Here is a 25,338-nt window from a genome sequence, read left to right as displayed (position 1 = left end):
CAAAAGGAAAGAGAAAGTTAATATAGAGGGGTGGGGGAGCAGAGAGAAAGAGAAAGTAAATATAGAGGGGTGCCATTGAGCAGAGTGAAAGAGAACGTAAATATACAGGGGTGCCAGGAAGAAGAGGGAAGGAGAAAGTAAATATAGAGAGGTGCTTGGGAGCAGAGGGAAAGAGAACGTAAATATAGAGTGGTGCCAGGGAGCAGAGGGAAAGAGAAAGTAAATATAGAGTGGTGTCATGGAGAAAAGGGAAGGAGCAAGTAAATATAGAGGGGTTCCAGGGAGCAGATGGAAAGATAAACTAAATATAGAGGGGTGCTAGAGCAGAAGAATGTAAATATAGAAGGGTCCTAGGGAGCAGAGGGAAATAGATGGGTGCCTGGGAGCAGAGGCAAAGTGAAAGTAAATATAGAGGGGTGACAGGGAGCAGAGGGAAATAGAAACTAAATATAGAGTGGTGCGAGGGAGCAGAAGCAAAGAGAAAGTAATTATAGAGGGGTGTCAGGGAGCAGAGGCAAAGAGAAAGGAAATATAGAGGGGTGAAGGGGAGCAGAGGGAAAGAGAAAGTAAATATAGAGGAGTGCCAGTGAGCAGAGGCAAAGAGAAAGTAAATATAGAGGGGTGCCAGGGAGCAGAGACAAAGTGAAATTAAATATAGAGGGGGGCCATGGAGCCTGGGAAAAGGAAAAGCAAATATAGAGGGGTGCCAGGGAGCAGAGAGAAAGAGAATGTAAATACAGAGGGGTGCCAGGGAGCAGAGGAAAGAGAAAGCAAATATAGAGGGGTGCCAGGGAGCAGAGGGAAAGACAAAGTAAATATAGAGGGGTGACAGGGAGCAGAGGGAAAGAGAAAGTAAATATAGAGGGGTCCCAATGAGCAGAGGGAAAGAGAACGTAAATATAGAGGGGTGCCAGGGAGAAGAGGGAAGTTGAAGTAAATATTGAGGCGTGCTAGGGAGCAGTAGCAAAGAAAAAGTAAATATAGTGGAGTGCCAGGTAGCACAGGGAAAGAGAAAGTAAATATAGAGGGGTACCAGGGATCAGAGAGAAAGAGAAAGTAAATCTAGAGGGGTGCCAGGGAGCAGAGAGAAAGAGAGAGTAAATATAGAAGGGTGTCAGGGAGAAGAGGCTAAGAGAAAGTAAATATAGAGGGATGCCAGGGAGCAGAGGGAAAGAAAAATGAAATATAGAGGGGAGCCAGGGAGCAGAGTGAAGGTAAAAGTAAATTTAGAGGGGTGCCAGGGAGCAGAGGGAAAGAGAAAGTAAATATAGAGGGGTGCCTGGGAGCAGACGTTAAGAAAATGTAAATATAGAGGGGTGCCAAAGAGCGGAGGGAAAGTGAAAGTAAATATAGAGGGGTGCCAGGGAGCAGAGGAAAGGAGAAAGTAAATATAGAGTTGTGCCAGGGAGCTGAGGGGAAGAGAAAGTACATATAGAGGAGGTGCTAGGGAGCAGATGGAAAGAGAAAGTAAATATAGAAGTGTGCCAGGGAGCAGAGGGAAAGAGAAAGTATATATAGAGGGGTGACAGGTAGCAGAGAGAAAGAGAAAGTAAATATAGATGGGTGCCAAGGAGCAGAGGGAAAGAGAAAGTAAATTTAGAGGGGTGCCAGGGAGCAGAGGGAAAGAGAAAGTAAATATAGAGGAGTGTGAGGGAGCAGAGGCAAAGAGAAAGCAAATATAGAGAGGTGCCAGGGAGCAGAGACAAAGAGAAAGTAAATATAGAGGGGTGCTGGGGAGCAGAGGGAAAGAGAAAGTAAATATAGAGGAGTGCCAGGGAGCAGAGGCAAAGAGAAAGTAAATATAGAAGGGTGCCAAGGAGCAGAGACAAAGAGAAATTAAATATAGAGGGGTTCCATGGAGCAGAGGGAAAGGGAAAGCAAATATAGAGGGGTGCCAGGGAGCAGAGGGAAGGAGAAAATAAATATAGAGGGGTGCCAGGGAGCTGAGGGGAAGAGAAATTAAATATAGAGGGGTGCCATGGAGCAGAGGGTAAGGGAAAGCAAATATAGAGGGGTGCCAGGGAGCGGAGTGAAAGAGAAAGTAAATATAGAGGGGTGCTATGGAGCAGCGGGAAAGAGAAAGTAAATATAGAGGGGAGCCAGGAAGCAGAGGGAAAGAGAAAGCAAATATAGAGGGGTGCCAGGGAGCAAAGGGAAAGACAAAGTATATAGAGGAGTGAGAGGGAGCAGAGGGAAAGAGAAAGCAAATATAGAGGGGTGCCAGGGAGCAAAGGGAAGGACAAAGTAAATATAGAGGGGCGCTAGGGAGCAGTGGGAAAGAGAAAGTAAATATAGAGGGGTGCCAGGGAGCAGAGGGAAAGAGAAAGTTAATATAGAGGGGTGGGGAGCAGAGTGAAAGAGAACGTAAATATACAGGGGTACCAGGGAGAAGAGGGAAGGAGAAAGTAAATATAGAGAGGTGCTTGGGAGCAGAGGGAAAAAGAAAGTAAATATAGAGTGGTGCCAGGGAGCAGAGGGAAAGAGAAAGTAAATATAGAGGGGTGCTAGAGCAGAAGAATGTAAATATAGAAGGGTCCTAGGGAGCAGAGGGAAATAGATGGGTGCCTGGGAGCAGAGGCAAAGTGAAAGTAAATATAGAGGGGTGACAGGTTGCAGAGGGAAATAGAAACTAAATATAGAGTGGTGCGAGGGAGCAGAGGCAAAGAGAAAGTAATTATAGAGGGGTGTCAGGGAGCAGAGGCAAAGAGAAAGGAAATATAGAGGGGTGAAGGGGAGCAGAGGGAAAGAGAAAGTAAATATAGAGGAGTGCCAGTGAGCAGAGGCAAAGAGAAAGTAAATATAGAGGGGTGCCAGGGAGCAGAGACATAGAGAAATTAAATATAGAGGGGTGCCATGGAGCCTGGGAAAAGGGAAAGCAAATATAGAGGGGTGCCAGGGAGCAGAGAGAAAGAGAATGTAAATACAGAGGGGTGCCAGGGAGCAGAGGAAAGAGAAAGCAAATATAGAGGGGTGCCAGGGAGCAGAGGGAAAGACAAAGTAAATATAGAGGGGTGAGAGGGAGCAGAGGGAAAGAGAAAGTAAATATTGAGGGGTCCCAATGAGCAGAGGGAAAGAGAACGTAAATATAGAGGGGTGCCAGGCAGAAGAGGGAAGTTAAAGTAAATATTGAGGCGTGCTAGGGAGCAGTAGCAAAGAAAAAGTAAATATAGTGGAGTGCCAGGTAGCACAGGGAAAGAGAAAGTAAATATAGAGGGGTACCAGGGATCAGAGAGAAAGAGAAAGTAAATCTAGAGGGGTGCCAGGGAGCAGAGAGAAAGAGAGAGTAAATATAGAAGGGTGTCAGGGAGAAGAGGCAAAGACAAAGTAAATATAGAGGGGTGCCAGGGAGCAGAGGGAAAGAAAAATGAAATATAGAGGGGTGCCAGGGAGCAGAGTGAAAGTAAAAGTAAATTTAGAGGGGTGCCAGTGAGCAGAGGCAAAGAGAAAGTAAATATAGAGGGGTGCCAGGGAGCAGAGACAAAGAGAAATTAAATATAGAGGGGTGCCATGGAGCCTGGGAAAAGGGAAAGCAAATATAGAGGGGTGCCAGGGAGCAGAGAGAAAGAGAATGTAAATACAGAGGGGTGCCAGGGACCAGAGGAAAGAGAAAGCAAATATAGAGGGGTGCCAGGGAGCAGAGGGAAAGACAAAGTAAATATAGAGGGGTGAGAGGGAGCAGAGGGAAAGAGAAAGTAAATATTGAGGGGTCCCAATGAGCAGAGGGAAAGAGAACGTAAATATAGAGGGGTGCCAGGCAGAAGAGGGAAGTTAAAGTAAATATTGAGGCGTGCTAGGGAGCAGTAGCAAAGAAAAAGTAAATATAGTGGAGTGCCAGGTAGCACAGGGAAAGAGAAAGTAAATATAGAGAGGTACCAGGGATCAGAGAGAAAGAGAAAGTAAATCTAGAGGGGTGCCACGGAGCAGAGAGAAAGAGAGAGTAAATATAGAAGGGTGTCAGGGAGAAGAGGCAAAGAGAAAGTAAATATAGAGGGGTGCCAGGGAGCAGAGGGAAAGAAAAATGAAATATAGAGGGGTGCCAGGGAGCAGAGTGAAAGTAAAAGTAAATTTAGAGGGGTGCCAGGGAGCAGAGGGAAAAAGAAAGTAAATATAGAGGGGTGCCTGGGAGCAGACGTTAAGAGAAAGTAAATATAGAGGGGTGCCAAAGAGCAGAGGGAAAGGGAAAGTAAATATAGAGGGGTGCCAGGGAGCAGAGGGAAGGAGAAAGTAAAAATAGAGTTGTGCCAGGGAGCTGAGGGGAAGAGAAAGTAAATATAGAGGAGGTGCTAGGGAGCAGATGGAAAGAGAAAGTAAATATAGAAGTGTGCCAGGGAGCAGAGGGAAAGAGAAAGTATATATAGAGGGGTGACAGGTAGCAGAGAGAAAGAGAAAGTAAATATAGATGGGTGCCAAGGAGCAGAGGGAAAGAGAAAGTAAATTTAGAGAGGTGCCAGGGAGCAGAGGGAAAGAGAAAGTAAATATAAAGGAGTGTGAGGGAGCAGAGGCAAAGAGAAAGCAAATATAGAGAAGTGCCAGGGAGCAGAGACAAAGAGAAAGTAAATATAGAGGGGTGCTGGGGAGCAGAGGGAAAGAGAAAGTAAATATAGAGGGGTGCTGGGGAGCAGAGGGAAGGAGAAAATAAATATAGAGGGGTGCCTGGGAGCTGAAGGGAAGAGAAATTAAATATAGAGGGGTGCCATGGAGCAGAGAGAAAGGGAAAGCAAATATAGAGGGGTGCCAGGGAGCGGAGTGAAAGAGAATGTAAATATAGAGGGGTGCTATGGAGCAGCGGGAAGGAGAAAGTAAATATAGAGGGGTGCCAGGAAGCAGAGGGAAAGAAAAAGCAAATATAGAGGGGTGCCAGGGAGCAAAGGGAAAGACAAAGTATATAGAGGGGTGAGAGGGAGCAGAGGGAAAGAGAAAGCAAATATAGAGGGGTGCCAGGGAGCAAAGGGAAGGACAAAGTAAATATAGAGGGGCGCTAGGGAGCAGTGGGAAAGAGAAAGTAAATATAGAGGGGTGCCAGGGAGCAGAGGGAAAGAGAAAGTTAATATAGAGGGGTGGGGAGCAGAGAGAAAGGGAAAGTAAATATAGAGGGGTGCCATTGAGCAGAGTGAAAGAGAACGTAAATATACAGGGGTACCAGGGAGAAGAGGGAAGGAGAAAGTAAATATAGAGAGGTGCTTGGGAGCAGATGGAAAAAGAAAGTAAATATAGAGTGGTGCCAGGGAGCAGAGGGAAAGAGAAAGTAAATATAGAGGGGTGCTAGAGCAGAAGAATGTAAATATAGAAGGGTCCTAGGGAGCAGAGGGAAATAGATGGGTGCCTGGGAGCAGAGGCAAAGTGAAAGTAAATATAGAGGGGTGACAGGGAGCAGAGGGAAATAGAAACTAAATATAGAGTGGTGCGAGGGAGCAGAGGCAAAGAGAAAGTAATTATAGAGGGGTGTTAGGGAGCAGAGGCAAAGAGAAAGGAAATATAGAGGGGTGAAGGGGAGCAGAGGGAAAGAGAAAGTAAATATAGAGGAGTCCCAGTGAGCAGAGGCAAAGAGAAAGTAAATATAGAGGGGTGCCAGGGAGCAGAGACAAAGTGAAATTAAATATAGAGGGGTGCCATGGAGCCTGGGAAAAGGGAAAGCAAATATAGAGGGGTGCCAGGGAACAGAGAGAAAGAGAATGTAAATACAGAGGGGTGCCAGGGAGCAGAGGAAAGAGAAAGCAAATATAGAGGGGTGCCAGGGAGCAGAGGGAAAGACAAAGTAAATATAGAGGGGTGAGAGGGAGCAGAGGGAAAGAGAAAGTAAATATAGAGGGGTCCCAATGAGCAGAGGGAAAGAGAACGTAAATATAGAGGGGTGACAGGGAGCAAAAGGAAAGAGAAAGTTAATATAGAGGGGTGGGGGAGCAGAGAGAAAGAGAAAGTAAATATAGAGGGGTGCCATTGAGCAGAGTGAAAGAGAACGTAAATATACAGGGGTGCCAGAAAGAAGAGGGAAGGAGAAAGTAAATATAGAGAGGTGCTTGGGAGCAGAGGGAAAGAGAACGTAAATATAGAGTGGTGCCAGGGAGCAGAGCGAAAGAGAAAGTAAATATAGAGTGGTGTCATGGAGAAAAGGGAAGGAGCAAGTAAATATAGAGGGGTTCCAGGGAGCAGATGGAAAGATAAACTAAATATAGAGGGGTGCTAGAGCAGAAGAATGTAAATATAGAAGGGTCCTAGGGAGCAGAGGGAAATAGATGGGTGCCTGGGAGCAGAGGCAAAGTGAAAGTAAATATAGAGGGGTGACAGGGAGCAGAGGGAAATAGAAACTAAATATAGAGTGGTGCGAGGGAGCAGAAGCAAAGAGAAAGTAATTATAGAGGGGTGTCAGGGAGCAGAGGCAAAGAGAAAGGAAATATAGAGGGGTGAAGGGGAGCAGAGGGAAAGAGAAAGTAAATATATAGGAGTGCCTGTGAGCAGAGGCAAAGAGAAAGTAAATATAGAGGGGTGCCAGGGAGCAGAGACAAAGTGAAATTAAATATAGAGGGGGGCCATGGAGCCTGGGAAAAGGGAAAGCAAATATAGAGGGGTGCCAGGGAACAGAGAGAAAGAGAATGTAAATACAGAGGGGTGCCAGGGAGCAGAGGAAAGAGAAAGCAAATATAGAGGGGTGCCAGGGAGCAGAGGGAAAGACAAAGTAAATATAGAGGGGTGACAGGGAGCAGAGGGAAAGAGAAAGTAAATATAGAGGGGTCCCAATGAGCAGAGGGAAAGAGAACGTAAATATAGAGGGGTGCCAGGGAGAAGAGGGAAGTTGAAGTAAATATTGAGGCGTGCTAGGGAGCAGTAGCAAAGAAAAAGTAAATATAGTGGAGTGCCAGGTAGCACAGGGAAAGAGAAAGTAAATATAGAGGGGTACCAGGGATCAGAGAGAAAGAGAAAGTAAATCTAGAGGGGTGCCAGGGAGCAGAGAGAAAGAGAGAGTAAATATAGAAGGGTGTCAGGGAGAAGAGGCTAAGAGAAAGTAAATATAGAGGGATGCCAGGGAGCAGAGGGAAAGAAAAATGAAATATAGAGGGGAGCCAGGGAGCAGAGTGAAGGTAAAAGTAAATTTAGAGGGGTGCCAGGGAGCAGAGGGAAAGAGAAAGTAAATATAAAGGGGTGCCTGGGAGCAGACGTTAAGAAAAAGTAAATATAGAGGGGTGCCAAAGAGCGGAGGGAAAGTGAAAGTAAATATAGAGGGGTGCCAGGGAGCAGAGGAAAGGAGAAAGTAAATATAGAGTTGTGCCAGGGAGCTGAGGGGAAGAGAAAGTACATATAGAGGAGGTGCTAGGGAGCAGATGGAAAGAGAAAGTAAATATAGAAGTGTGCCAGGGAGCAGAGGGAAAGAGAAAGTATATATAGAGGGGTGACAGGTAGCAGAGAGAAAGAGAAAGTAAATATAGATGGGTGCCAAGGAGCAGAGGGAAAGAGAAAGTAAATTTAGAGGGGTGCCAGGGAGCAGAGGGAAAGAGAAAGTAAATATAGAGGAGTGTGAGGGAGCAGAGGCAAAGAGAAAGCAAATATAGAGAGGTGCCAGGGAGCAGAGACAAAGAGAAAGTAAATATAGAGGGGTGCTGGGGAGCAGAGGGAAAGAGAAAGTAAATATAGAGGAGTGCCAGGGAGCAGAGGCAAAGAGAAAGTAAATATAGAAGGGTGCCAAGGAGCAGAGACAAAGAGAAATTAAATATAGAGGGGTTCCATGGAGCAGAGGGAAAGGGAAAGCAAATATAGAGGGGTGCCAGGGAGCAGAGGGAAGGAGAAAATAAATATAGAGGGGTGCCAGGGAGCTGAGGGGAAGAGAAATTAAATATAGAGGGGTGCCATGGAGCAGAGGGAAAGGGAAAGCAAATATAGAGGGGTGCCAGGGAGCGGAGTGAAAGAGAAAGTAAATATAGAGGGGTGCTATGGAGCAGCGGGAAAGAGAAAGTAAATATAGAGGGGAGCCAGGAAGCAGAGGGAAAGAGAAAGCAAATATAGAGGGGTGCCAGGGAGCAAAGGGAAAGACAAAGTATATAGAGGAGTGAGAGGGAGCAGAGGGAAAGAGAAAGCAAATATAGAGGGGTGCCAGGGAGCAAAGGGAAGGACAAAGTAAATATAGAGGGGCGCTAGGGAGCAGTGGGAAAGAGAAAGTAAATATAGAGGGGTGCCAGGAAGCAGAGGGAAAGAGAAAGTTAATATAGAGGGGTGGGGAGCAGAGTGAAAGAGAACGTAAATATACAGGGGTACCAGGGAGAAGAGGGAAGGAGAAAGTAAATATAGAGAGGTGCTTGGGAGCAGAGGGAAAAAGAAAGTAAATATAGAGTGGTGCCAGGGAGCAGAGGGAAAGAGAAAGTAAATATAGAGGGGTGCTAGAGCAGAAGAATGTAAATATAGAAGGGTCCTAGGGAGCAGAGGGAAATAGATGGGTGCCTGGGAGCAGAGGCAAAGTGAAAGTAAATATAGAGGGGTGACAGGTTGCAGAGGGAAATAGAAACTAAATATAGAGTGGTGCGAGGGAGCAGAGGCAAAGAGAAAGTAATTATAGAGGGGTGTCAGGGAGCAGAGGCAAAGAGAAAGGAAATATAGAGGGGTGAAGGGGAGCAGAGGGAAGAGAAAGTAAATATAGAGGAGTGCCAGTGAGCAGAGGCAAAGAGGAAGTAAATATAGAGGGGTGCCAGGGAGCAGAGACATAGAGAAATTAAATATAGAGGGGTGCCATGGAGCCTGGGAAAAGGGAAAGCAAATATAGAGGGGTGCCAGGGAGCAGAGAGAAAGAGAATGTAAATACAGAGGGGTGCCAGGGAGCAGAGGAAAGAGAAAGCAAATATAGAGGGGTGCCAGGGAGCAGATGGAAAGACAAAGTAAATATAGAGGGGTGAGAGGGAGCAGAGGGAAAGAGAAAGTAAATATTGAGGGGTCCCAATGAGCAGAGGGAAAGAGAACGTAAATATAGAGGGGTGCCAGGCAGAAGAGGGAAGTTAAAGTAAATATTGAGGCGTGCTAGGGAGCAGTAGCAAAGAAAAAGTAAATATAGTGGAGTGCCAGGTAGCACAGGGAAAGAGAAAGTAAATATAGAGGGGTACCAGGGATCAGAGAGAAAGAGAAAGTAAATCTAGAGGGGTGCCAGGGAGCAGAGAGAAAGAGAGAGTAAATATAGAAGGGTGTCAGGGAGAAGAGGCAAAGACAAAGTAAATATAGAGGGGTGCCAGGGAGCAGAGGGAAAGAAAAATGAAATATAGAGGGGTGCCAGGGAGCAGAGTGAAAGTAAAAGTAAATTTAGAGGGGTGCCAGTGAGCAGAGGCAAAGAGAAAGTAAATATAGAGGGGTGCCAGGGAGCAGAGACAAAGAGAAATTAAATATAGAGGGGTGCCATGGAGCCTGGGAAAAGGGAAAGCAAATATAGAGGGGTGCCAGGGAGCAGAGAGAAAGAGAATGTAAATACAGAGGGGTGCCAGGGACCAGAGGAAAGAGAAAGCAAATATAGAGGGGTGCCAGGGAGCAGAGGGAAAGACAAAGTAAATATAGAGGGGTGAGAGGGAGCAGAGGGAAAGAGAAAGTAAATATTGAGGTGTCCCAATGAGCAGAGGGAAAGAGAACGTAAATATAGAGGGGTGCCAGGCAGAAGAGGGAAGTTAAAGTAAATATTGAGGCGTGCTAGGGAGCAGTAGCAAAGAAAAAGTAAATATAGTGGAGTGCCAGGTAGCACAGGGAAAGAGAAAGTAAATATAGAGAGGTACCAGGGATCAGAGAGAAAGAGAAAGTAAATCTAGAGGGGTGCCACGGAGCAGAGAGATAGAGAGAGTAAATATAGAAGGGTGTCAGGGAGAAGAGGCAAAGAGAAAGTAAATATAGAGGGGTGCCAGGGAGCAGAGGGAAAGAAAAATGAAATATAGAGGGGTGCCAGGGAGCAGAGTGAAAGTAAAAGTAAATTTAGAGGGGTGCCAGGGAGCAGAGGGAAAAAGAAAGTAAATATAGAGGGGTGCCTGGGAGCAGACGTTAAGAGAAAGTAAATATAGAGGGGTGCCAAAGAGCAGAGGGAAAGTGAAAGTAAATATAGAGGGGTGCCAGGGAGCAGAGGGAAGGAGAAAGTAAAAATAGAGTTGTGCCAGGGAGCTGAGGGGAAGAGAAAGTAAATATAGAGGAGGTGCTAGGTAGCAGATGGAAAGAGAAAGTAAATATAGAAGTGTGCCAGGGAGCAGAGGGAAAGAGAAAGTATATATAGAGGGGTGACAGGTAGCAGAGAGAAAGAGAAAGTAAATATAGATGGGTGCCAAGGAGCAGAGGGAAAGAGAAAGTAAATTTAGAGAGGTGCCAGGGAGCAGAGGGAAAGAGAAAGTAAATATAAAGGAGTGTGAGGGAGCAGAGGCAAAGAGAAAGCAAATATAGAGAGGTGCCAGGGAGCAGAGACAAAGAGAAAGTAAATATAGAGGGGTGCTGGGGAGCAGAGGGAAAGAGAAAGTAAATATAGAGGGGTGCTGGGGAGCAGAGGGAAGGAGAAAATAAATATAGAGGGGTGCCTGGGAGCTGAAGGGAAGAGAAATTAAATATAGAGGGGTGCCATGGAGCAGAGAGAAAGGGAAAGCAAATATAGAGGGGTGCCAGGGAGCGGAGTGAAAGAGAATGTAAATATAGAGGGGTGCTATGGAGCAGCGGGAAGGAGAAAGTAAATATAGAGGGGTGCCAGGAAGCAGAGGGAAAGAAAAAGCAAATATAGAGTGGTGCCAGGGAGCAAAGGGAAAGACAAAGTATATAGAGGGGTGAGAGGGAGCAGAGGGAAAGAGAAAGCAAATATAGAGGGGTGCCAGGGAGCAAAGGGAAGGACAAAGTAATATAGAGGGGCGCTAGGGAGCAGTGGGAAAGAGAAAGTAAATATAGAGGGGTGCCAGGGAGCAGAGGGAAAGAGAAAGTTAATATAGAGGGGTGGGGAGCAGAGAGAAAGGGAAAGTAAATATAGAGGGGTGCCATTGAGCAGAGTGAAAGAGAACGTAAATATACAGGGGTACCAGGGAGAAGAGGGAATGAGAAAGTAAATATAGAGAGGTGCTTGGGAGCAGATGGAAAAAGAAAGTAAATATAGAGTGGTGCCAGGGAGCAGAGGGAAAGAGAAAGTAAATATAGAGGGGTGCTAGAGCAGAAGAATGTAAATATAGAAGGGTCCTAGGGAGCAGAGGGAAATAGATGGGTGCCTGGGAGCAGAGGCAAAGTGAAAGTAAATATAGAGGGGTGACAGGGAGCAGAGGGAAATAGAAACTAAATATAGAGTGGTGCGAGGGAGCAGAGGCAAAGAGAAAGTAATTATAGAGGGGTGTTAGGGAGCAGAGGCAAAGAGAAAGGAAATATAGAGGGGTGAAGGGGAGCAGAGGGAAAGAGAAAGTAAATATAGAGGAGTGCCAGTGAGCAGAGGCAAAGAGAAAGTAAATATAGAGGGGTGCCAGGGAGCAGAGACAAAGTGAAATTAAATATAGAGGGGTGCCATGGAGCCTGGGAAAAGGGAAAGCAAATATAGAGGGGTGCCAGGGAACAGAGAGAAAGAGAATGTAAATACAGAGGGGTGCCAGGGAGCAGAGGAAAGAGAAAGCAAATATAGAGGGGTGCCAGGGAGCAGAGGGAAAGACAAAGTAAATATAGAGGGGTGAGAGGGAGCAGAGGGAAAGAGAAAGTAAATATAGAGGGGTCCCAATGAGCAGAGGGAAAGAGAACGTAAATATAGAGGGGTGCCAGGCAGAAGAGGGAAGTTGAAGTAAATATTGAGGCGTGCTAGGGAGCAGTAGCAAAGAAAAAGTAAATATAGTGGAGTGCCAGGTAGCACAGGGAAAGAGAAAGTAAATATAGAGGGGTACCAGGGATCAGAGAGAAAGAGAAAGTAAATCTAGAGGGGTGCCAGGGAGCAGAGAGAAAGAGAGAGTAAATATAGAAGGGTGTCAGGGAGAAGAGGCAAAGAGAAAGTAAATATAGAGGGGTGCCAGGGAGCAGAGGGAAAGAAAAATGAAATATAGAGGGGTGCCAGGGAGCAGAGTGAAAGTAAAAGTAAATTTAGAGGGGTGCCAGGGAGCAGAGGGAAAAAGAAAGTAAATATAGAGGGGTGCCTGGGAGCAGACGTTAAGAGAAAGTAAATATAGAGGTGTGCCAAAGAGCAGAGGGAAAGTGAAAGTAAATATAGAGGGGTGCCAGGGAGCAGAGGGACGGAGAAAGTAAAAATAGAGTTGTGCCAGGGAGCTGAGGGGAAGAGAAAGTAAATATAGAGGAGGTGCTATGAAGCAGATGGAAAGAGAAAGTAAATATAGAAGTGTGCCAGGGAGCAGAGGGAAAGAGAAAGTATATATAGAGGGGTGACAGGTAGCAGAGAGAAAGAGAAAGTAAATATAGATGGGTGCCAAGGAGCAGAGGGAAAGAGAAAGTAAATTTAGAGGGGTGCCAGGGAGCAGACGGAAAGAGAAAGTAAATATAAAGGAGTGTGAGGGAGCAGAGGCAAAGAGAAAGCAAATATAGAGAGGTGCCAGGGAGCAGAGACAAAGAGAAAGTAAATATAGAGGGGTGCTGGGGAGCAGAGGGAAAGAGAAAGTAAATATAGAGGAGTGCCAGGGAGCAGAGGCAAAGAGAAAGTAAATATAGAAGGGTGCCAAGGAGCAGAGACAAAGAGAAATTAAATATAGAGGGGTTCCATGGAGCAGAGGGAAAGGGAAAGCAAATATAGAGGGGTGCCGCAGAGAGAAAGAGAAAGTAAATATAGAGGGGTGCTAGGGAGCAGCCGGAAAGAGAAAGTAAATGTAGAGGGATGCCAGGAAGCAGAGGGAAAGAGAAAGTAAATATAGAGGGGTGCCAGGGAGCAGAGGGAAAGAGAAAGTAAATATAGAGGGGTGGGGGAGCAGAGGGAAAGCGAAAGCAAATATAGAGGGGTGCCAGGGAGCAAAGGGAAAGACAAAGTAAATATACATGGGTGCCAGGGAGAAGAGGGAAAGAGAAAGTAAATCTAGAGGCGTGCTAGGGAGCAGTGGCAAAGAGAAAGTAAATATAGAGGTGTGCCAGGGAGCAGAGGGAAAGAGAAAGCAAATATAGAGGGGTACCAGGGAGCAGAGAGAAAGGGAAAGTAAATATAGAGGAGTGCCAGGGAGCAGAGAGAAAGAGAGAGAGTAAATATAGAGGGGTGCCAGGGAGCAGAGGAAAAGAGAAAGTAAATATAGAGGTCTGCCTAGGAGATGAGGCAAGGAGAAAGTAAATATAGAGGGGTGCCAGGGAGCAGAGGCAAGGAGACATTAAATACAGAAGGGTGCTTGGGAGCAGCGAGAAAGGGAAAGTAAATATATAGGGGGGTGCCAGGGAGCAGAGAGAAAGAGAAAGTAAATATAAAAGGGTGATGGGGAGCAGAGGGAAAGAGAAAGTAAATATAGATGGGTTACGGGCAGCAGAGGGAAAGAGAAAGCAAATATAGAGGGGTACCAGGGACCAGAGAGAAAGAGAAAGTAAATATAGAGGAGTGCCAGGGAGCAGAGAGAAAGAGAGAGAGTAAATATAGAGGGGTGCCAGGTAGCAGAGATAAAGAGAAAGTAAATATAGAGGGGTGCCACGGAGCAGAGAGAAAGAGAAAGTACATATAGAGGGATGCCAGGGAGCAGAGGCAAAGAGAAAGTAAATATAGAGGGGTGCCAGGGAGCAGAGGCAAAGAGAAATTAAATATAGAGGGGTGCTAGGGAGCAGCGAGAAAGGGAAAGTAAATATAGAGGGGTGCCAGGGAGCAGAGGGAAAGAGAAAGTAAATATAGATGGGTGACGGGGAGCAGAGGGAAAGAGAAAATAAATATAGAGGAGTGCCAGGGAGCAGAGGGAAAGAGAAACTAAATATTGAGGGGGTCAGGGAGCAGAGGGAAAGAGAAAGTAAATAAAGAGTGGTGTTAGGGAGCAGAGGGAAAGAGGAAGTAAATATAGAGGGTGCCAAGGAGCGGAGAGAAAGAGAAAGTAAATATAGAGGAGTGCTAGGGAGCAGAGACAAAGAGAAAGTAAATATAGAGTGGCTCTGGGGGCAGATTTAAAGAGAAAGTAAATATAGAAGAGTGCCAAGGAGCAGAGGGAATGAGAAAGTAAATATAGAGGGGTGCCAGGGAGCAGAGGGAAAGAAAAATGAAATATAGAGGGGTGCCAGGGAGCAGAGGGAAAGAGAAATTAAATATAGAGGGGTGCCATGGAGCAAAGGCAAAGAGAAAGTAAATATAGCGGGGTGCCAGGGAGCAGAGGGAAAGAGAAAGTAAACATAGAGGAGTGCCAGGGAGCAGAGGCAAAGAGAAAGTAAATATAGAGGGCTTCCAGGGAGCAGAGGCAAACAGAAATTAAATATAGAGGGCTGCCATGGTCAGAGGGAAAGGGAAAGCAAATATAAGGTGTGCCAGGGGGCAGAGAGAAAGAGAAAGTAAATATAGAGTGGTGCCAGGGGGCAGAGGGAAAGAGAAAGTAAATATAGAGTGGTGGCAGGGAGCAGAGGGAAGGAGTAAGTACATATAGAGGGGTGCTAGAGGGGGAGAATGTAAATATGGAAGTGTCCTAGGGAGCAGAGGGAAATAGAGGTGTGCCTGGGAGCAGAGGGAAAGAGAAAGTAAACATAGAGGGGTGCCAGGGAGCAGAGGCAAAGAGAAAGTAAATATAGAGGGGTGACAGGGAGCAGAGGGAAATAGAAACTAAATATAGAGTGGTGCGAGGGAGCAGAGGCAAAGAGAAAGTAATTATAGAGGGGTGTCAGGGAGCAGAGGCAAAGAGAAAGGAAATATAGAGGGGTGAAGGGGAGCAGAGGGAAAGAGAAAGTAAATATAGAGGAGTGCCAGTGAGCAGAGGCAAAGAGAAAGTAAATATAGAGGGGTGAAGGGGAGCAGAGGGAAAGAGCAAGTAAATATAGAGGAGTTCCAGTGAACAGAGATAAAGAGAAAGTAAATATAGAGGGGTGCCATGGAGCATAGAGAAAGTGAAAGTACAGATAGAGGAGTGCCAGGGAGCAGAGACGAAGAGAAAGCAAATATAGAGGGGTGCCAGGGAGCAGAGGCAAAGAGAAATTAAATACAGAGGGGTGCTAGGGAGCAGTGAGAAAGGGAAAGTAAATATAGAGGGGTGCCAGGGAGCAGAGAGAAAGAGAAAGTAAATATAGAAGGGTGATGGGGAGGAGAGGGAAAGAGAAAGTAAATATAGAGGGGTGACGGGGAGCAGAGGGAAAGAGAAAATAAATATAGAGGGGTGCCAGGGAGCAGAGGGAAAGAGAAAGTAAATGTAGAGGGGGTCAGGGAGCAGAGGGAAAGAGAAAGTAAATAAAGAGTGGTGTTAGGGAGCAGAGGGAAAGAGGTAGTAAAAATAGAGGGTGCCAAGGAGCGGAGGGAAAGAGAAAGTAAATATAGAGGGGTGCTAGGGAGCAGAGATAAAGAGAAAGTTAATATAGAGTGGTTCTGGGGCAGATTTAAAGAAAAAGTAAATATAGAAGAGTGCCAGGGAGCAGAGGGAAAGACAAATGAAATATAGAGGGGTGCCAGGGAGCAGAGGGAAAGAGAAATTAAATATAGAGGGGTGCCAGGGAGCAGAGGCAAAGAGAAAGTAAATATAGAGGGGTGCCAGGGAGCAGAGGGAAAGAGAAAGTAAACATAGAGGAGTGCCAGGGAGCAGAGGCAAAGAGAAAGTAAATATAGAGGGCTTCCAGGGAGCGTAGACAAAGAGAAATTAAATATAGAGGGCTGCCATGGTCAGAGGGAAAGGGAAAGCAAATATAGAGGGGTGCCAGGGAGCAGAGAGAAAGAGAAAGTAAATATAGAGTGGTGCCAGGGAGCAGAGGGAAAGAGAAAGTAAATATAGAGTGGTGCCAGGGAGCAGAGGGAAGGAGCAAGTAAATATAGAGGGCTGCTAGAGGGGGAGAATGTAAATATGGAAGTGTCCTAGGCAGCAGAGGGACATAGAGGGGTGCCTGGGAGCAGAGGGAAAGAGAAAGTAAATATAGAGGGGTGCCAGGGAGCAGAGGGAAAGAGAAAGTTAATATAGAGGGGTGGGGAGCAGAGTGAAAGAGAACGTAAATATACAGGGGTACCAGGGAGAAGAGGGAAGGAGAAAGTAAATATAGAGAGGTGCTTGGGAGCAGAGGGAAAAAGAAAGTAAATATAGAGTGGTGCCAGGGAGCAGAGGGAAAGAGAAAGTAAATATAGAGGGGTGCTAGAGCAGAAGAATGTAAATATAGAAGGGTCCTAGGGAGCAGAGGGAAATAGATGGGTGCCTGGGAGCAGAGGCAAAGTGAAAGTAAATATAGAGGGGTGACAGGTTGCAGAGGGAAATAGAAACTAAATATAGAGTGGTGCGAGGGAGCAGAGGCAAAGAGAAAGTAATTATAGAGGGGTGTCAGGGAGCAGAGGCAAAGAGAAAGGAAATATAGAGGGGTGAAGGGGAGCAGAGGGAAAGAGAAAGTAAATATAGAGGAGTGCCAGTGAGCAGAGGCAAAGAGGAAGTAAATATAGAGGGGTGCCAGGGAGCAGAGACATAGAGAAATTAAATATAGAGGGGTGCCATGGAGCCTGGGAAAAGGGAAAGCAAATATAGAGGGGTGCCAGGGAGCAGAGAGAAAGAGAATGTAAATACAGAGGGGTGCCAGGGAGCAGAGGAAAGAGAAAGCAAATATAGAGGGGTGCCAGGGAGCAGATGGAAAGACAAAGTAAATATAGAGGGGTGAGAGGGAGCAGAGGGAAAGAGAAAGTAAATATTGAGGGGTCCCAATGAGCAGAGGGAAAGAGAACGTAAATATAGAGGGGTGCCAGGCAGAAGAGGGAAGTTAAAGTAAATATTGAGGCGTGCTAGGGAGCAGTAGCAAAGAAAAAGTAAATATAGTGGAGTGCCAGGTAGCACAGGGAAAGAGAAAGTAAATATAGAGGGGTATCAGGGATCAGAGAGAAAGAGAAAGTAAATCTAGAGGGGTGCCAGGGAGCAGAGAGAAAGAGAGAGTAAATATAGAAGGGTGTCAGGGAGAAGAGGCAAAGACAAAGTAAATATAGAGGGGTGCCAGGGAGCAGAGGGAAAGAAAAATGAAATATAGAGGGGTGCCAGGGAGCAGAGTGAAAGTAAAAGTAAATTTAGAGGGGTGCCAGTGAGCAGAGGCAAAGAGAAAGTAAATATAGAGGGGTGCCAGGGAGCAGAGACAAAGAGAAATTAAATATAGAGGGGTGCCATGGAGCCTGGGAAAAGGGAAAGCAAATATAGAGGGGTGCCAGGGAGCAGAGAGAAAGAGAATGTAAATACAGAGGGGTGCCAGGGACCAGAGGAAAGAGAAAGCAAATATAGAGGGGTGCCAGGGAGCAGAGGGAAAGACAAAGTAAATATAGAGGGGTGAGAGGGAGCAGAGGGAAAGAGAAAGTAAATATTGAGGTGTCCCAATGAGCAGAGGGAAAGAGAACGTAAATATAGAGGGGTGCCAGGCAGAAGAGGGAAGTTAAAGTAAATATTGAGGCGTGCTAGGGAGCAGTAGCAAAGAAAAAGTAAATATAGTGGAGTGCCAGGTAGCACAGGGAAAGAGAAAGTAAATATAGAGAGGTACCAGGGATCAGAGAGAAAGAGAAAGTAAATCTAGAGGGGTGCCACGGAGCAGAGAGATAGAGAGAGTAAATATAGAAGGGTGTCAGGGAGAAGAGGCAAAGAGAAAGTAAATATAGAGGGGTGCCAGGGAGCAGAGGGAAAGAAAAATGAAATATAGAGGGGTGCCAGGGAGCAGAGTGAAAGTAAAAGTAAATTTAGAGGGGTGCCAGGGAGCAGAGGGAAAAAGAAAGTAAATATAGAGGGGTGCCTGGGAGCAGACGTTAAGAGAAAGTAAATATAGAGGGGTGCCAAAGAGCAGAGGGAAAGTGAAAGTAAATATAGAGGGGTGCCAGGGAGCAGAGGGAAGGAGAAAGTAAAAATAGAGTTGTGCCAGGGAGCTGAGGGGAAGAGAAAGTAAATATAGAGGAGGTGCTAGGTAGCAGATGGAAAGAGAAAGTAAATATAGAAGTGTGCCAGGGAGCAGAGGGAAAGAGAAAGTATATATAGAGGGGTGACAGGTAGCAGAGAGAAAGAGAAAGTAAATATAGATGGGTGCCAAGGAGCAGAGGGAAAGAGAAAGTAAATTTAGAGAGGTGCCAGGGAGCAGAGGGAAAGAGAAAGTAAATATAAAGGAGTGTGAGGGAGCAGAGGCAAAGAGAAAGCAAATATAGAGAGGTGCCAGGGAGCAGAGACAAAGAGAAAGTAAATATAGAGGGGTGCTGGGGAGCAGAGGGAAAGAGAAAGTAAATATAGAGGGGTGCTGGGGAGCAGAGGGAAGGAGAAAATAAATATAGAGGGGTGCCTGGGAGCTGAAGGGAAGAGAAATTAAATATAGAGGGGTGCCATGGAGCAGAGAGAAAGGGAAAGCAAATATAGAGGGGTGCCAGGGAGCGGAGTGAAAGAGAATGTAAATATAGAGGGGTGCTATGGAGCAGCGGGAAGGAGAAAGTAAATATAGAGGGGTGCCAGGAAGCAGAGGGAAAGAAAAAGCAAATATAGAGTGGTGCCAGGGAGCAAAGGGAAAGACAAAGTATATAGAGGGGTGAGAGGGAGCAGAGGGAAAGAGAAAGCAAATATAGAGGGGTGCCAGGGAGCAAAGGGAAGGACAAAGTAATATAGAGGGGCGCTAGGGAGCAGTGGGAAAGAGAAAGTAAATATAGAGGGGTGCCAGGGAGCAGAGGGAAAGAGAAAGTTAATATAGAGGGGTGGGGAGCAGAGAGAAAGGGAAAGTAAATATAGAGGGGTGCCATTGAGCAGAGTGAAAGAGAACGTAAATATACAGGGGTACCAGGGAGAAGAGGGAATGAGAAAGTAAATATAGAGAGGTGCTTGGGAGCAGATGGAAAAAGAAAGTAAATATAGAGTGGTGCCAGGGAGCAGAGGGAAAGAGAAAGTAAATATAGAGGGGTGCTAGAGCAGAAGAATGTAAATATAGAAGGGTCCTAGGGAGCAGAGGGAAATAGATGGGTGCCTGGGAGCAGAGGCAAAGTGAAAGTAAATATAGAGGGGTGACAGGGAGCAGAGGGAAATAGAAACTAAATATAGAGTGGTGCGAGGGAGCAGAGGCAAAGAGAAAGTAATTATAGAGGGGTGTTAGGGAGCAGAGGCAAAGAGAAAGGAAATATAGAGGGGTGAAGGGGAGCAGAGGGAAAGAGAAAGTAAATATAGAGGAGTGCCAGTGAGCAGAGGCAAAGAGAAAGTAAATATAGAGGGGTGCCAGGGAGCAGAGACAAAGTGAAATTAAATATAGAGGGGTGCCATGGAGCCTGGGAAAAGGGAAAGCAAATATAGAGGGGTGCCAGGGAACAGAGAGAAAGAGAATGTAAATACAGAGGGGTGCCAGGGAGCAGAGGAAAGAGAAAGCAAATATAGCGGGGTGCCAGGGAGCAGAGGGAAAGACAAAGTAAATATAGAGGGGTGAGAGGGAGCAGAGGGAAAGAGAAAGTAAATATAGAGGGGTCCCAATGAGCAGAGGGAAAGAGAACGTAAATATAGAGGGGTGCCAGGCAGAAGAGGGAAGTTGAAGTAAATATTGAGGCGTGCTAGGGAGCAGTAGCAAAGAAAAAGTAAATATAGTGGAGTGCCAGGTAGCACAGGGAAAGAGAAAGTAAATATAGAGGGGTACCAGGGATCAGAGAGAAAGAGAAAGTAAATCTAGAGGGGTGCCAGGGAGCAGAGAGAAAGAGAGAGTAAATATAGAAGGGTGTCAGGGAGAAGAGGCAAAGAGAAAGTAAATATAGAGGGGTGCCAGGGAGCAGAGGGAAAGAAAAATGAAATATAGAGGGGTGCCAGGGAGCAGAGTGAAAGTAAAAGTAAATTTAGAGGGGTGCCAGGGAGCAGAGGGAAAAAGAAAGTAAATATAGAGGGGTGCCTGGGAGCAGACGTTAAGAGAAAGTAAATATAGAGGTGTGCCAAAGAGCAGAGGGAAAGTGAAAGTAAATATAGAGGGGTGCCAGGGAGCAGAGGGACGGAGAAAGTAAAAATAGAGTTGTGCCAGGGAGCTGAGGGGAAGAGAAAGTAAATATAGAGGAGGTGCTATGAAGCAGATGGAAAGAGAAAGTAAATATAGAAGTGTGCCAGGGAGCAGAGGGAAAGAGAAAGTATATATAGAGGGGTGACAGGTAGCAGAGAGAAAGAGAAAGTAAATATAGATGGGTGCCAAGGAGCAGAGGGAAAGAGAAAGTAAATTTAGAGGGGTGCCAGGGAGCAGACGGAAAGAGAAAGTAAATATAAAGGAGTGTGAGGGAGCAGAGGCAAAGAGAAAGCAAATATAGAGAGGTGCCAGGGAGCAGAGACAAAGAGAAAGTAAATATAGAGGGGTGCTGGGGAGCAGAGGGAAAGAGAAAGTAAATATAGAGGAGTGCCAGGGAGCAGAGGCAAAGAGAAAGTAAATATAGAAGGGTGCCAAGGAGCAGAGACAAAGAGAAATTAAATATAGAGGGGTTCCATGGAGCAGAGGGAAAGGGAAAGCAAATATAGAGGGGTGCCGCAGAGAGAAAGAGAAAGTAAATATAGAGGGGTGCTAGGGAGCAGCCGGAAAGAGAAAGTAAATGTAGAGGGATGCCAGGAAGCAGAGGGAAAGAGAAAGTAAATATAGAGGGGTGCCAGGGAGCAGAGGGAAAGAGAAAGTAAATATAGAGGGGTGGGGGAGCAGAGGGAAAGCGAAAGCAAATATAGAGGGGTGCCAGGGAGCAAAGGGAAAGACAAAGTAAATATACATGGGTGCCAGGGAGAAGAGGGAAAGAGAAAGTAAATCTAGAGGCGTGCTAGGGAGCAGTGGCAAAGAGAAAGTAAATATAGAGGTGTGCCAGGGAGCAGAGGGAAAGAGAAAGCAAATATAGAGGGGTACCAGGGAGCAGAGAGAAAGGGAAAGTAAATATAGAGGAGTGCCAGGGAGCAGAGAGAAAGAGAGAGAGTAAATATAGAGGGGTGCCAGGGAGCAGAGGAAAAGAGAAAGTAAATATAGAGGTCTGCCTAGGAGATGAGGCAAGGAGAAAGTAAATATAGAGGGGTGCCAGGGAGCAGAGGCAAGGAGACATTAAATACAGAAGGGTGCTTGGGAGCAGCGAGAAAGGGAAAGTAAATATATAGGGGGGTGCCAGGGAGCAGAGAGAAAGAGAAAGTAAATATAAAAGGGTGATGGGGAGCAGAGGGAAAGAGAAAGTAAATATAGATGGGTTACGGGCAGCAGAGGGAAAGAGAAAGCAAATATAGAGGGGTACCAGGGACCAGAGAGAAAGAGAAAGTAAATATAGAGGAGTGCCAGGGAGCAGAGAGAAAGAGAGAGAGTAAATATAGAGGGGTGCCAGGTAGCAGAGATAAAGAGAAAGTAAATATAGAGGGGTGCCACGGAGCAGAGAGAAAGAGAAAGTACATATAGAGGGATGCCAGGGAGCAGAGGCAAAGAGAAAGTAAATATAGAGGGGTGCCAGGGAGCAGAGGCAAAGAGAAATTAAATATAGAGGGGTGCTAGGGAGCAGCGAGAAAGGGAAAGTAAATATAGAGGGGTGCCAGGGAGCAGAGGGAAAGAGAAAGTAAATATAGATGGGTGACGGGGAGCAGAGGGAAAGAGAAAATAAATATAGAGGAGTGCCAGGGAGCAGAGGGAAAGAGAAACTAAATATTGAGGGGGTCAGGGAGCAGAGGGAAAGAGAAAGTAAATAAAGAGTGGTGTTAGGGAGCAGAGGGAAAGAGGAAGTAAATATAGAGGGTGCCAAGGAGCGGAGAGAAAGAGAAAGTAAATATAGAGGAGTGCTAGGGAGCAGAGACAAAGAGAAAGTAAATATAGAGTGGCTCTGGGGGCAGATTTAAAGAGAAAGTAAATATAGAAGAGTGCCAAGGAGCAGAGGGAATGAGAAAGTAAATATAGAGGGGTGCCAGGGAGCAGAGGGAAAGAAAAATGAAATATAGAGGGGTGCCAGGGAGCAGAGGGAAAGAGAAATTAAATATAGAGGGGTGCCATGGAGCAAAGGCAAAGAGAAAGTAAATATAGCGGGGTGCCAGGGAGCAGAGGGAAAGAGAAAGTAAACATAGAGGAGTGCCAGGGAGCAGAGGCAAAGAGAAAGTAAATATAGAGGGCTTCCAGGGAGCAGAGGCAAACAGAAATTAAATATAGAGGGCTGCCATGGTCAGAGGGAAAGGGAAAGCAAATATAAGGTGTGCCAGGGGGCAGAGAGAAAGAGAAAGTAAATATAGAGTGGTGCCAGGGGGCAGAGGGAAAGAGAAAGTAAATATAGAGTGGTGGCAGGGAGCAGAGGGAAGGAGTAAGTACATATAGAGGGGTGCTAGAGGGGGAGAATGTAAATATGGAAGTGTCCTAGGGAGCAGAGGGAAATAGAGGTGTGCCTGGGAGCAGAGGGAAAGAGAAAGTAAACATAGAGGGGTGCCAGGGAGCAGAGGCAAAGAGAAAGTAAATATAGAGGGGTGACAGGGAGCAGAGGGAAATAGAAACTAAATATAGAGTGGTGCGAGGGAGCAGAGGCAAAGAGAAAGTAATTATAGAGGGGTGTCAGGGAGCAGAGGCAAAGAGAAAGGAAATATAGAGGGGTGAAGGGGAGCAGAGGGAAAGAGAAAGTAAATATAGAGGAGTGCCAGTGAGCAGAGGCAAAGAGAAAGTAAATATAGAGGGGTGAAGGGGAGCAGAGGGAAAGAGCAAGTAAATATAGAGGAGTTCCAGTGAACAGAGATAAAGAGAAAGTAAATATAGAGGGGTGCCATGGAGCATAGAGAAAGTGAAAGTACAGATAGAGGAGTGCCAGGGAGCAGAGACGAAGAGAAAGCAAATATAGAGGGGTGCCAGGGAGCAGAGGCAAAGAGAAATTAAATACAGAGGGGTGCTAGGGAGCAGTGAGAAAGGGAAAGTAAATATAGAGGGGTGCCAGGGAGCAGAGAGAAAGAGAAAGTAAATATAGAAGGGTGATGGGGAGGAGAGGGAAAGAGAAAGTAAATATAGAGGGGTGACGGGGAGCAGAGGGAAAGAGAAAATAAATATAGAGGGGTGCCAGGGAGCAGAGGGAAAGAGAAAGTAAATGTAGAGGGGGTCAGGGAGCAGAGGGAAAGAGAAAGTAAATAAAGAGTGGTGTTAGGGAGCAGAGGGAAAGGGGTAGTAAAAATAGAGGGTGCCAAGGAGCGGAGGGAAAGAGAAAGTAAATATAGAGGGGTGCTAGGGAGCAGAGATAAAGAGAAAGTTAATATAGAGTGGTTCTGGGGCAGATTTAAAGAAAAAGTAAATATAGAAGAGTGCCAGGGAGCAGAGGGAAAGACAAATGAAATATAGAGGGGTGCCAGGGAGCAGAGGGAAAGAGAAATTAAATATAGAGGGGTGCCAGGGAGCAGAGGCAAAGAGAAAGTAAATATAGAGGGGTGCCAGGGAGCAGAGGGAAAGAGAAAGTAAACATAGAGGAGTGCCAGGGAGCAGAGGCAAAGAGAAAGTAAATATAGAGGGCTTCCAGGGAGCGTAGACAAAGAGAAATTAAATATAGAGGGCTGCCATGGTCAGAGGGAAAGGGAAAGCAAATATAGAGGGGTGCCAGGGAGCAGAGAGAAAGAGAAAGTAAATATAGAGTGGTGCCAGGGAGCAGAGGGAAAGAGAAAGTAAATATAGAGTGGTGCCAGGGAGCAGAGGGAAGGAGCAAGTAAATATAGAGGGCTGCTAGAGGGGGAGAATGTAAATATGGAAGTGTCCTAGGCAGCAGAGGGACATAGAGGGGTGCCTGGGAGCAGAGGGAAAGAGAAAGTAAATATAGAGGGGTGCCAGGGAGCAGAGGGAAAGAGAAAGTTAATATAGAGGGGTGGGGAGCAGAGTGAAAGAGAACGTAAATATACAGGGGTACCAGGGAGAAGAGGGAAGGAGAAAGTAAATATAGAGAGGTGCTTGGGAGCAGAGGGAAAAAGAAAGTAAATATAGAGTGGTGCCAGGGAGCAGAGGGAAAGAGAAAGTAAATATAGAGGGGTGCTAGAGCAGAAGAATGTAAATATAGAAGGGTCCTAGGGAGCAGAGGGAAATAGATGGGTGCCTGGGAGCAGAGGCAAAGTGAAAGTAAATATAGAGGGGTGACAGGTTGCAGAGGGAAATAGAAACTAAATATAGAGTGGTGCGAGGGAGCAGAGGCAAAGAGAAAGTAATTATAGAGGGGTGTCAGGGAGCAGAGGCAAAGAGAAAGGAAATATAGAGGGGTGAAGGGGAGCAGAGGGAAAGAGAAAGTAAATATAGAGGAGTGCCAGTGAGCAGAGGCAAAGAGAAAGTAAATATAGAGGGGTGCCAGGGAGCAGAAACATAGAGAAATTAAATATAGAGGGGTGCCATGGAGCCTGGGAAAAGGGAAAGCAAATATAGAGGGGTGCCAGGGAGCAGAGAGAAAGAGAATGTAAATACAGAGGGGTGCCAGGGAGCAGAGGAAAAAGAAAGCAAATATAGAGGGGTGCCAGGGAGCAGAGGGAAAGACAAAGTAAATATAGAGGGGTGAGAGGGAGCAGAGGGAAAGAGAAAGTAAATATTGAGGGGTCCCAATGAGCAGAGGGAAAGAGAACGTAAATATAGAGGGGTGCCAGGCAGAAGAGGGAAGTTAAAGTAAATATTGAGGCGTGCTAGGGAGCAGTAGCAAAGAAAAAGTAAATATAGTGGAGTGCCAGGTAGCACAGGGAAAGAGAAAGTAAATATAGAGGGGTACCAGGGATCAGAGAGAAAGAGAAAGTAAATCTAGAGGGGTGCCAGGGAGCAGAGAGAAAGAGAGAGTAAATATAGAAGGGTGTCAGGGAGAAGAGGCAAAGACAAAGTAAATATAGAGGGGTGCCAGGGAGCAGAGGGAAAGAAAAATGAAATATAGAGGGGTGCCAGGGAGCAGAGTGAAAGTAAAAGTAAATTTAGAGGGGTGCCAGTGAGCAGAGGCAAAGAGAAAGTAAATATAGAGGGGTGCCAGGGAGCAGAGACAAAGAGAAATTAAATATAGAGGGGTGCCATGGAGCCTGGGAAAAGGGAAAGCAAATATAGAGGGGTGCCAGGGAGCAGAGAGAAAGAGAATGTAAATACAGAGGGGTGCCAGGGACCAGAGGAAAGAGAAAGCAAATATAGAGGGGTGCCAGGGAGCAGAGGGAAAGACAAAGTAAATATAGAGGGGTGAGAGGGAGCAGAGGGAAAGAGAAAGTAAATATTGAGGGGTCCCAATGAGCAGAGGGAAAGAGAACGTAAATATAGAGGGGTGCCAGGCAGAAGAGGGAAGTTAAAGTAAATATTGAGGCGTGCTAGGGAGCAGTAGCAAAGAAAAAGTAAATATAATGGAGTGCCAGGTAGCACAGGGAAAGAGAAAGTAAATATAGAGAGGTACCA

This window comes from Ambystoma mexicanum, chromosome 9 (assembly GCF_040938575.1).
Source record: "Ambystoma mexicanum isolate Mex_15411 chromosome 9, UKY_AmexF1_1, whole genome shotgun sequence".
In the NCBI taxonomy this organism is placed as follows: domain Eukaryota; kingdom Metazoa; phylum Chordata; class Amphibia; order Caudata; family Ambystomatidae; genus Ambystoma; species Ambystoma mexicanum.
This window is presented reverse-complemented; position numbering follows the sequence as displayed.